An 11,982-nucleotide genomic window follows, 5' to 3' on the forward strand; every position below is an offset into this window, starting at 1 on the left:
TGGAGGCGGAGCCACGCCAAGGGATAGCGGTAGGGGTAGAGCCTAGCCCAGAAGGATTGAGCGCAGGGCGGGCTGTAGGCGGGGCCGGACTCCGATTGGGTGCGGGGCGCCTGGAGCTCCGCGGCCCGACGGCGGGGGCGGGCGGATCTCGTAGCCTGAGGATGGAGATCCAGTGCACCTCAGGGGCCGAGCAGGAACCAGTCCTCTTAGTTGGGCGAGCAGAGCGGAGGAGGCGTGTCTTTGTCACTTGTTAATGAACCCAATAAACTTGTTTCAGGATCCACAGCGCCCCGGAGGCTCTCTGGACTGCGGCTTTCTTAGTCTTAAAGCGGGGTTGGCCCCTTCTCTCTCTAGGTTGCAGTTAAGAAAAAGGTTTATTGCCACCTCAACACTTTTGCCCAGGTTGTCTCCCTACAGCTGGGATACCTCCTCTAATCATCCAAGACTTATCCATCCTTCTCTGATCTTCTAGGAGGTATCCTCCTGCAGGTAGTTATCCTGGACTCCATCATGGGACCCAGCAACCATGACCCAAGGGAGAGAGAGAGAGAGAGAGAGAGAGAGAGAGAGAGAGAGAGAGAGAGAGAGAGAGAGGTGCCACCTGACTTCTGGGAAGATAAGTGGCCATGATCTTATGGCCTGTCACCCCTGGACAGTGGCTGCAACCCCATGGCTGGACAAAGGTGGGGTGGAGGCAACAGCATTTCTAAGGGGACATTTCAGTCTTTGTGATCCTGTTCTCCAGGAGGAGGCCACAGCCCCGACCTCCGATGGACATTTAAAAAGTCTGCCAAGGGTTACCCAGGAAGGTGTCCTGTGTGGCCCTAGTGCCACGAGCTGGGGAGGCCCCAGTCCAAAGACAAGGAAGGTCCACAAAGCAGGGAAGGGAGCTGGCCACCAATGCTTGGTCATCAATGCTTAGCCACCCACAGTCCCCTGTTTAGCACAGACTCCCTCCTTACCACCTTGATACACATCTTCCACTCTCAATCCTCAGTCTGCTCTCCCTGGAATGTCCATGTGTCCCTCTCTGAATGGCTCTCTTGTTGAGGGGGCATTGGCCTGTAAGTCCTCAAATGGTTCCCGCAGGGCTCCCTCCTGCCTGGAACCAAAGCTCAGGCCGGCCCTGCCATGAGCACTCAGCGCAACTGTTGAAAACACAATGCCCACCCAGGGACACAGACATTCAGAGATATGCTCTACACATCCATACATAGGCTCAGCCTCCAAAATGCTTCAAATCCACAGAACACACTGTAAAAATGAGTGCACACAGCCAAGAACACAGCCTGTCCACACAGACTACAAACCCAGCTCCAAGGTGGGCCTCTTCCCCTGTCAGCCCCGCCCCTCGCTTGAGAGCTGATCCTCCCTCCTTGGGCCTCCCTAGTCTGCTCCTAGCAACAGGCAACAGCTCTAGCAGTTGCCAGGCAACAGCTCTAGCATTTGCCAGGCAACAGGGAGAAACTGTCCGTCCCTTGGAGGCCAGGCTCACCAGAGGTAGGTAGACACAGACCCCAGTCAATGGAGGTGAGGCAGGACAGGGCCACTGGGAGGCATGGCTTCCCCCAGCCCCAAGCCAGTTCCTGTGGTATTTGCACCCTTCCCACCAGTTAGCCACCCGCTTCCAGTTAAGTGCTCTTCCTACAGAGTCCAGCAACCCCTGCATCCAGTGCTCCTGGCTGCTCCCTCACCATTTTCATGGGGGTCCCCAGGGCTACTGCGAAGTCTCTGTTTGCTCCTCCAGTCACACACCTCCCACTCCAGGGGCTCAGAGCCCCACAGGCCCAACTTCTCCCCCAATCACCAGCCCCACGTCCACCGCTGCTCTGAAACCCAGACACTTCGGGTACTCCCGATAACCCGTTCCTAGGCTTTCCACTTTGTGACCTCCCACCAGCCAGAGCCATGACCCTTGCTCCCCACCCCTACATCCTGTCAGTTTCTTCCCCTCCTTAACTCCCCCTCAAATACATCCCCATTCTCTGTCCCCACTGTCCCTTATTCTAGGCCTCCAGCTTCCTCCCTGGCTCTCCTGTTTCTCTACAATCCATCCTCTACATGGCAGTCAAGGGGATCCTGCTGAAAGAAACCATATCACTCTCTTGCACACAAACCTTCTGTGGCTCCCCAGTACCCTGAGGATAAAGCCCACACACACGGCTTTGGACTGTGCAGGGGCAGAGGTGGCACAGTGGTGATTGACAGCAGGGACTCTGAGGAGCACTCCACAAACTTGCCGGCTGCGTATTACTTTGGACAAGTACCAGAAACGCCTTGTGCCTCAGTTTTTTGTTGTCTTTTTTTAATTTTTCTTTTTTTTTGGCTGCACCGGGTCTTAGTTGCAGCACGCAGGATCCAGTTCCCTGACCAGGGATCGAACCCAGGCCCCCTGCGTTGGGAGCTTGGAGTCTTTTTTAAAATAAATTTATTATTTATTTGTTTGTTTTACTGTTGGCTGTGTTGGGTCTTTGTTGCTGCGCACGGGGCTTTCTCTAGTCGCAGCCAGTTGGGGCTACTCTTCCTTGCGGTGCGCAGGCTTCTCATTGTCATGGCTTCTCTTGTTGCAGAGCACAGGCTCTAGGCGCGTGGGCTTCAGTAGTTGTGGCGCACGGGCTTAGTTGCTCTGAGGCATGTGGGATCTTCCCAGACCAGGGATCGAACCCGTGTCCCCTGCATTGGCAGGTGGATTCTTAATCACTGAGCCACCAGGGAAGCCCGGGAGCTCGGAGTCTTAACCACTGGACCACCAGGGAATTCCCATGTCTCAGTTTTTTTTATCAGTAAAATGGACCTAACAGTAATAGCTACCCACTACACTGGCTGAGGTCACGGATAAGGGAGGAAATGTAGCTAAATGTTCAGAATGTGCATGGTACACAAAACGCCCTCAGTAGGGGTGAGTTGTTATAACAGTAATTTCTTTCTGCCAGGCCCCTTAGGGGCTGTCCCCGACCAAGGCCCACCTCATCTCCCTCCATTTGCAACACACCAGCACTCCAGCCATCTGACTTGCCTTGCTCTTCCCATTCTCTTGCACGTCCCCCATTCCCTTCCCCCACTTCCCTCCTCCCAATCTTTCATTCCCTGGCTGTGAGCTGGGCATCTCTGACTCCCATTGTCCTGGGGCTTCCCCTCCCCAGCCAGATGCCACTATCCCAGTGGTGAGTCTCTGCCACCCACCCAGATCTCTGATTCCAGACCCCTTACAGCATAGTCCTTGAGGGTAGCAGGTAAATATTTGTCAAATGAAACGAATGAATCACACAAAGTTTAACCCACCCTTCCAGGGGTTCCCCCTGGAGCGGGGAGAGGTGAAAACACTAATCCTGCCATCACTATAAAAATATTCACCATAGTTGTTTGTGCAGAGAGGGTAGAAACTCATGGTGCCTGGGAAGGTCAGGGAGCCTTCTTGGTGGAGGTGGTGTGGGGAGTATTAGAGGGAGAGGATCACTGAGGGAAGTGGGAACAGGGACTGGGAGGGTGGGTTCGGGAACGGGCTGGGGAGAAAATCAACAGTCAGAGCTAGAGAAACACCTGGCTTTGAAGCTGAGGCCACTGAGACCCAGAAGGGGTCAGGACGCAACCACGGTCATCCAGCGAGGGACATCACAGGCATGCTGCTTCCTTTACACTTAGGAGCCCAGGAGTCCTTTCATCCTTTCAAGAGACATTGTTCTGGGGGCGGAGGATGGTTGCCCAGCCAGGGCTTCACGGGCACCAGAGGAGGCATGACTTGTGTCTGTGCATGCTGGTCCAGCAGCACCTGAACTAGACCATAAAGGACAGTAAAATGACATTCAGCAGAACTAAGGATGGCATCCCAGCTGGAATGGAGAAGTGGCAGCTACTGGCTCACCTGGACAGCTAGGATAACTTCGAGGCTCACCGCAGGCCACAGAGCAGGTCCAGCTTGTCCTGAGCTCCTGTCGTGCACCAGGCTGAACAGGGTGAGGAACAGAGACCCCCTCAGTGGGCTGCGACTCCCCGGTCCACAGACTCCAGGAAGGGGAAGCTGCCAGAACTTCCCCAAAGGCAGTTTCGGGGTGGGTGTGTTTGCCCCCACCAGAGTCCAAGAACAGGCAGGACCCCACAGGGATGCCAAGTCCAGGATCCTGGCCACTCCATCTCCATGGCTCTCAGATGGCAGGGAGTGCCCAGCTAGGCCCTGTACCACCAAATCACAGCTTTGCAGATAGGGCCTCAGCAACTTCTGTTTGTAGATCTCAGTGGTCAGAGCTGGCTCCCTCCCTGCAACCCTGAGCCAGGCTCCACCTCCTAGTACATCCCCTGCACTTCCCCTTTCCTGCTTCTGAGCCCAGCAGCACTTCTGAGATTAGAGTCAGCCACCTTGCCCTCTCTGCCCCTTCCTTCCAAACCGCTATTCCCAGGCTTCTCTTACCCCCAGGGAAACAGTCCCAAGCCTGGCAGGCCTTGGGGTCCAGGGTCCCCTTTCACAGTCATCCACCTCCTTCAATTGGCTTTGGCCTGGAGAACTCAGGGCCCAGCACTCCATGCTCAGGTTTCTGGGGGCTAGGGGATTCCACCTGACACGGGCAGGAGGCTCTGAGAGGAGTCCTTTCAACTACTGTTTGCTGTGAAACTACTGTGTGCCATTGTGCCCAGAACCTTAAGGTGAGGAAGGGAGCTGGGACCCTGCGCTTCAGGAGCACACCAAACACGTAAACAGGGAAATGAACTCCACTGTTTTGGAATAACTCAACAGGGTGACACGAGAGCCACTGGGAGGTGTATGCAGGAGGAACAGTCCAGGGGCTTCCCTGGTGGTGCAGTAGTTAAGAATCCGCCTGCCAATGCAGGGAACATGGGTTCGAGCCCTGGTCCGGGAAGATCCCACATGCCGTGGAGCAACTACACCCGTGCACCACAACTACTGAGCCTGTGCTCTAGAGCCCGTGAGCCACGGCTACTGAGCCCGCGCACCTAGAGCCCGTGCTCTGCAACAAGAGAAGCCACTGCAATGGGAAGCTCATGCACCGCAACAAAGAGCAGCCCCCGCTCACCGCAACTAGAGAAAGCCCGCGCGCAGCAACGAGAACCCAACGCAGCCAAAAATAAATAAATAAATAAATATTTTTTAAAAAAGGGGGGCTTCCCTGGTGGCGCAGTGGTTGAGAGTCCGCCTGCCGATGCAGGGGACACGGGTTCGTGCCCTGGTCTGGGAAGATCCCACATGTCACAGAGCGGCTAGGCCCATGAGCCATGGCCGCTGAGCCTGCGCGTCCGGAGCCTGTGCTCCGCAACGGGAGAGGCCACAACGGTGAGAGGCCCACGTAACGCAAAAAAAAAAAAAAAAAAAAGGAGGAACAGCCCAAGGAGGGGAACTCTGAATGATGAGAAGGGACCAACCATGTGACAAGCCAAGAGAAGAAAGCGATAGGCAGAGGCGACAGCAAGTGCAAAGGCCTTGGGGCGGGAAGGGCCTGAGTGTTCTTGGAACAGAAAGGCCAGCCTGGCCAGAACAGCCAGAGCAAGAGGGACTGTGGTGTGAGGGAGGCCAGCCATGAGGCATCAGTGAGGCACAGGGAAGGCAGGGGGCTCCCAAGTGCCCAAGAGATGCTGAGGTAGGAGTTCATATGAGCCTGCAGTGGACAACAGCATCTCCAAGCCAGTGACCCATGTCTGGCCCTGAAAATCCAACTGATCCTGGCACTCAGGGTGCTGCTGATATGACTGCGGGAGAACTGCCCAGTGACTTAGCAGGGGACCCAGGGAGCCTTCAAGGCTTTGGGTCCATGACTGAGCTGAGCCCCCCTCCATGTCCTTGAAAAGCTCTTGTCCAACTTGCTACTGTGTCTGTTACCTATGCAGCCTCTAAAGGCCCCCTCCCCTGGGTAACCCAGTATCCTTGGAGGGCCTGGGAAATGATAATCAGCCCTATCCCCGGGAGCCACTCCTCTGCTCACCCTGTTGCCTAGCCTTCCCTGCCATGCTGTCCAAAGGCTGGGGCTGGTAGCTTCTGCAACTCGTTGGGGCCTTCATTAGCACTGCTTCCTGGAATTTAATTTAATGAAGGAGCAAAAACAGCCCTAATGAAGGTAATCCAACAGCAAGCAGCCCATGAGATGCCTCCAAGGCCCAGCCACCAGGGCTCAGGAGCTTCCTGTAGGTGGTGACCAGGAGCAGAGGGGGAAGAGAAAGGGGACCTGTTCTGGGAGAGATGCTGGTCACTGAGTCCTGGAAGCATGGAACATAGCTCTGCAGTACTGCAGGGAACAAATGCTGCCACTGAAGCCAACTAGACAGAGTTAGAGGAATAAGCCTGGTTGGGGATGGCTTCAGGCTGCTGGAGAAAAGCTTTTGAGACGCCCTGGGCCAGTACCATCTATCACAGCACAGGCCCAGCTGTGGGCCAGCACCAGTGGGTAGTCAGGAGGGGCCAGATCATCAGGGCCAAGGGCAGGGAAGAGTTTAAATTTTATTCCAAATGTGATGGAAACAATTGGAGGGTTTGGGGGAATTCCCTGGCAGTCCAGTGGTTAGGACTTGGAACTTTCACTGCTGGGGCCCAGGTTCAATCCCTGGTCAGGGAACTAAGATTCCACAAGCTGTGCAGCCTTTAAAAAAAAAAAATTGGAGGGTTTTTAAGGGCAGGTGACATGATCTACTATTTTAAAGTTCCCTCTGACTGCTATGGAGAGTGTGGCCCCTGTGGACAAGAGAAAAGGCAGGGAAGGAGGCACGGGGTGACCACCATGTGGTGCAGGAGATGAGGGTGATGGAGTGACACCTATGGGGACAGGGCTGTCCCACATCCTCTAGGAGAGGCTAGCTGGAGACATGTGGGAGGCAGGGCATAAATAACTGGACTGGGCTAGTTTCCTTCCAGCAGGTTTGGTCTGACTAGTCCCCTTTCAGCCTTCTCCAAAGGCCTGGCCTCTTCTCCAAATAGACATGGCTCAAACATTTAAAGAAAATCTGTTTAAAGGGTTCCCCAGGCCCCTACAGTCATTTCCCCAGCTCTGTGCACCTCTCTACTCCGCTGCTGGAGTTCCCTTCCCATTTCTCCATCGCTGGGAAGCCTTCCTTGCCCTGCACCCACGTCTCGGGCACCGCCAAGACTTCCCAGGAGCTCCAGGACTGTATTTCACAAGGGAAAATGCCGGAGGCTCAGATGTGGGGTGAGCCTCAAAGACCAGAGCCTGTCCCTCAGCTTTCGGCCTCCTGCCACCCTGTTCCCACCCCTGCCCTAGTACCCCTTAATACTGCCTGCCCTCGGCCCACCGCAGCCCCCTCGCACCCGCCCCGCTCCCTATTGGTGACCTCCCTCCCCAAGTTTACCTCCCCCGCCTCGGGGCCAAGCTGAAACCGGAAGCGGCATCTGAGTGCGCCGCCCCGCCTCTTCCGGGGCTTCTCTAGGCGGGAGCGCGGGGTTTGGGTGGTGCTAGAGGCAGGGCACGGCTTCGCGGGGCAGCGGCGCCTCCTAGCGGGTCTTTGGCGCAACGCCGGAGCCGAGGCGGGCCTAGCGCCCGCACCTCCCCGCAGTCCTCTCCTCTCCTCCCGACTGCCGCTCGCCATTACCCCCACCAGGCCTGCCTTCCCGTTTCGTTCTGCCTCCAGCCCTGGCCCCCGCCTCCGCCGATCTGCGCACTCGGTGGCCAGAGAGGCCCTCCCTCCATAGGGCAGTAGCCGTTCGGTGTCCTCTGGCTCAGAGCCGTCCGTGGCGCCCCATGGCCCTTGCCCTGCTCTGACCCCATCCCTCCTGGCCTTCCTCCAGCCTTAGCCGCCCTCTCGGCCCATCCTCAGAACGTGCCATGACACATGCCTTCCTGCTTCTTCTGGTCCTGGCATCTTCGCCGCCTCCGTTCCAGGATGTTTTCTAGCCTCCACCCCGCAAATTCACAGCGGAGATTAAACGCTGATTTGGTTGACTATCCCGGTGGGCACTTCCCCTGCTTCCTGAAGCTGGGGTGGCTCAGGGCCCATAGCCTGCGCTGAGCCTGGGGCCGCGTGCCGGTGCGATTTGGGGGCTCCGGGTGCCTTGCTGAGCTTGACCCCAGAGTAGATGTGGGCAGCATAAGGAGAGGAGCTGGGCGATGCTTGGTGGGGCTCCCAGAACGCTTGGTCAGGGGTGGGGCTGGGACTCGGCCCCTTCCTCCGCACCAGAAACCCCTCCAAGGTCAGGCAGCTCATGGGGGGCCCAGGCCTGGCTCCCTGAGGACCCGGCCAAGTGTGGGACTGGCAGTTCCTCACCCTCCCGCCCCGCCCCGCCCCGCCCGGAGCCTTCCTGCCTGCCCTCTTCCCATGCGCCAGCCAGGACGCCTCCCTGGACAGCCTTGGAGCCTCAGGGCGCCGCTTCACAGCCATAGCTGACCATCCCCACCACCAGGTCCTGTAACGTGTTGGGTGGGTCACTGCGCCGCCCAGACTCTGGCTGTTGACCGCCAGGGGGCAGCAGAGGCCGCCTTCTATGGATCTTCTGGGGCGGGGGTGGGGGGGGTGTGCGGGTTAAGTCTAATCCTGTCCAGGTCCCGCTGTGCGTGGCAGGGCAGGTTTGCAGCCTTGTATGGTTTTGAAAGCAGTTTTGTTCTTTCCGATTTTTCCCAGGGCTACTTTTTCTTCCTAAGTAGCTTGCAGTCTATTATTACTGTTCCACGTCATTTGAAAGTTAGTTGCTGGATGACTTTAAACTGAGGTCAAGGCAGAGATCTGAAAGTGTCTTCTGGGTCCCTGCATATGCTCTTTGATGTCCCTGGCTTCATCGTGGACCCATGATGTTCCTAGCTACCAGCAATTGGCCTGGCCAGGCCAGGCTGTGGCCACCCTGCGTGTTCCCTGATACGACTGCCCAACCTCCGCGTACTGTCTTCCAGCTCAGTACTTCCAGGGCTCTGGCCCAGAAGTCCTTCACCTGCCTCCAGCCCACCACGCTGCCAGCTTCTTCAGATCTCTTACCCTCAATAGCTGCTTCTTCCCAGTCTTCCATAAATGCCTCTGTTGGCCCTGCTCCTCTCACTTCACACAAATTTTCTACACTTTATCTTTTCTTTTCTACCTCTCTTTCCTCTACCCTCTCCAGGCAGGCTTGCCCCTCCCTCCACAAAAAAAAGCCCTGGTCAGGGTCCTTAGTGACCTACAGGTTGCTGGACCCAGTGGTCTGTACTCCACCCTCACCTCCTTGAGCATCTGATGCTCATCTGGTTCCCAGGAGCCCACATTCTCCTGGGTTTCCTCCTACCTCCTGGCTGCTCCCTCCAGCTTTTTTGCTGGTTCCACCTCATCTCTCCTACCTCCTAACAGAGGAATGTTCCAGGGCTCAGTCCATACTGCTGCCCTCCTCCTTCCAAACCCATCTGCCCCCATCACATCCAGGAGCCTGGCTTTAAGTACCAATCCACACTTTTTATCTCCCAGATCCAGAGCTCCAGCACTGGTTACTCTACTGAACTTGAGTCACACACCTAGCAGCAAACATGGCATTTCCACTTTGATGTCCAGTCAGTGTTTTAAAGTTTTCATGGGCAAAATTGATCTCCCTCCCAAGCCTACTCCTCCCCCCGCCTCCCTCAGCAGATACAGTGGCAAGTTGGAGTCACTCTGGACTTGTCTCTGCCCTTCCCCTCATACGTACCCAAGCCATCAGGGAATACTTCAGGATATGCCCAACGTCTCACCCCAACTCTGCCACTACCTGGGCTGAGACACCTGATATGTCTGTCTGGAACAACTGTAGTAGCCCTTGCGTCAGTGTCACCCTTGGCTCCCCATCTCCCACCCCAGAGTCTAGTCTCAATGCAGCAGCCAGAATAATCCATTTAAAACCTAGAGCTGCTACTGAGTCAGATCCTGCCCCCTCCTCTGTTCAGGACCTGGCATTGGCTCTTGACTTTTCCACAGAAAAATCCGAAGTCCTATGGTGGCTGGCATGGTCCCACAACATCCCCTCATTAGCCCCCAATCGCCCCTTCTACCCTCTCCCACCTCTCTCAGCATCAGCCTCGATGGCTTCCTGGCTGCTCCTCTCCCAAGCCGGCACATTCTGCCTCAGGGCTTTGCACTGGCTGATCCCTCTGGCTGGAATGTTCCCTGCAGACATCTGCATGGCTTCCTCCCTCTCCAAGTTCTGATCAAACATCCCTTCCTCAGTGAGGCCCACCCTGACCCACCTCCCAACACTTGTTCTTTTTTAATTTTATTTGGCTGCACCATGTGGCATGTGGGATCTTAGTTCCCCGACCGGGGATCAAACTCGTGTCCCCTGCATTGGGAGCGCGGAGTCTTAACCACTGAACCGCCAGGGAAGCCAGCCCCTAACCCTTATTCTTCATTGCCCTTTACTCCCTATACTACTGATCATCTGCTAACAAATGATATAACTTACTGATTATGTCTCATGTTTCTGGTCTGAATCCAATCCCCCACCTATAAGTCCAAGGAAGGCAGGGCTCTTCACTTTGTTCATTGCTGTACATACAGGTGCTAGAAGAGCACCTGGCACATAGGAAATCTTAATAAATACTTGTCAAATGAATGAACAATGAATTCCTTTTCAGTTGATAGGCGAATGTGTGCATGTGCACACAGGTGAGAAGGGTGCCGGCAGGGGCAGCTGCTGGTCAGGGAGACCAAGGCCTATGCTTTGGCCCTTTTTCCTGGTCTGTATTATCTTATTTTTCTGTTACAAGCAGTCATAGGAAAAGTGGTGAAAACAAATATTGACGACCTCTGTGCTGCTCTAATTTTGGGGTTTTTTTTTTTTTGGCTGCACCACACGGCTTGTGGAATCTTAGTTCCCCGACCAGGAATTGAACCCGGGCCCTCAACAGTGAGAGCACAGAGTCCTAACAACTGGACGCCAGGGAATTCCTGCTCTAATTTGTTAACATTTCAGATTAAAAACATTTTTTTCAGAGCAAATTTTAAAAAGCAAACCAGAAGAAAAAAGACCTGGGAAATTCTTCAAAACATACAAAAATGCTTAGTGATGACCAAGGGCTTGCAGACGCATCCTCGTGGAGGCGGAATGGCTGGAACTTGACAGTCAGAGATACTCATTTTCAAACAGTCTTGTGGACACTTGACTTTTCGATATAGTGTAGTGGCCACATTGCCTGCCTCCTTGCCCCTGGAGCCTGCTGCCCAGCAATCAGTCTGGAGGAGAACTTGCTTGGAGATGGCCTCCAGGGGCCAGGGGCCTTCCTCTACCCCAGCTGTGTATATGTGGGTGAGTGTGTAAGTGTGTGGCAGCGGGGAGGGGTGGGTGGAGCGACTTTCAGCTCATCCCCCTTGTCTGAGAGGCCTGAAGCCAGGCTTGGGGTCTTAAGAGATTCCAGGCAGTCCTGCTGCTGCTCTGACCTGCAGCTTTCTTTGGATGGAGGGAGGTTGAGAAAAGATCCCCGGGGTCTGTCAGCAGGATGGACCCTGCCCTTTATTGCCTCCTGCTCCACAGGAGCCAAGGGTCTCAGGCAGGGCCATGGCCTCACCTGACGAGGAAGACGCCAGAGACCCCCAGAGGGCAGCCTTGCATGCCAGGGGCACTCTGGGCTGCGGCCACCTCTAGGCCAGTGTCCAGCTCTTTTCTGGGGCCACGGGGCTCCTGAGTGAGTCCCCAGGCTGGAGTCAGGCGCCTGGGGCTGTTGAGAACCAGACTCAGGAAGCCCCCCTCTGATCAGCTGGCACTGCCATGGGCCTAGCAGCCACCAGCTTGAGGAAGTTCTTTCTTCAGGGGTTTCTCAAGCCGGCAGCTGCCTTGCCAGTTCAAACTGGATTTTTCCTGCTGCCCTTTCCCTGGCCGCCTAGCCGGGTGCAGGGTCTCTCCTAATGAGGGTTTGATGCCAAGGCCTGGGCAGCTCCGTCCTGCTGGGTCCCAGCTGATTCAGGACTGCCTCAGGCAATGGGCAGCTTCCCAGTCCCACCCGGGCCAGGCCACCTGGGGCTGCCCTGCATCCTTGCGGCTCTTGCCCTGCCTTGGACTCCCCCACTCAAAACTCAGGCCTCACATACAGGCAATCACTAACC

Source organism: Leucopleurus acutus, assembly GCF_964270905.1.
Source record: "Leucopleurus acutus genome assembly, chromosome: 10".
Taxonomy (NCBI): Eukaryota; Metazoa; Chordata; class Mammalia; order Artiodactyla; family Delphinidae; genus Leucopleurus; species Leucopleurus acutus.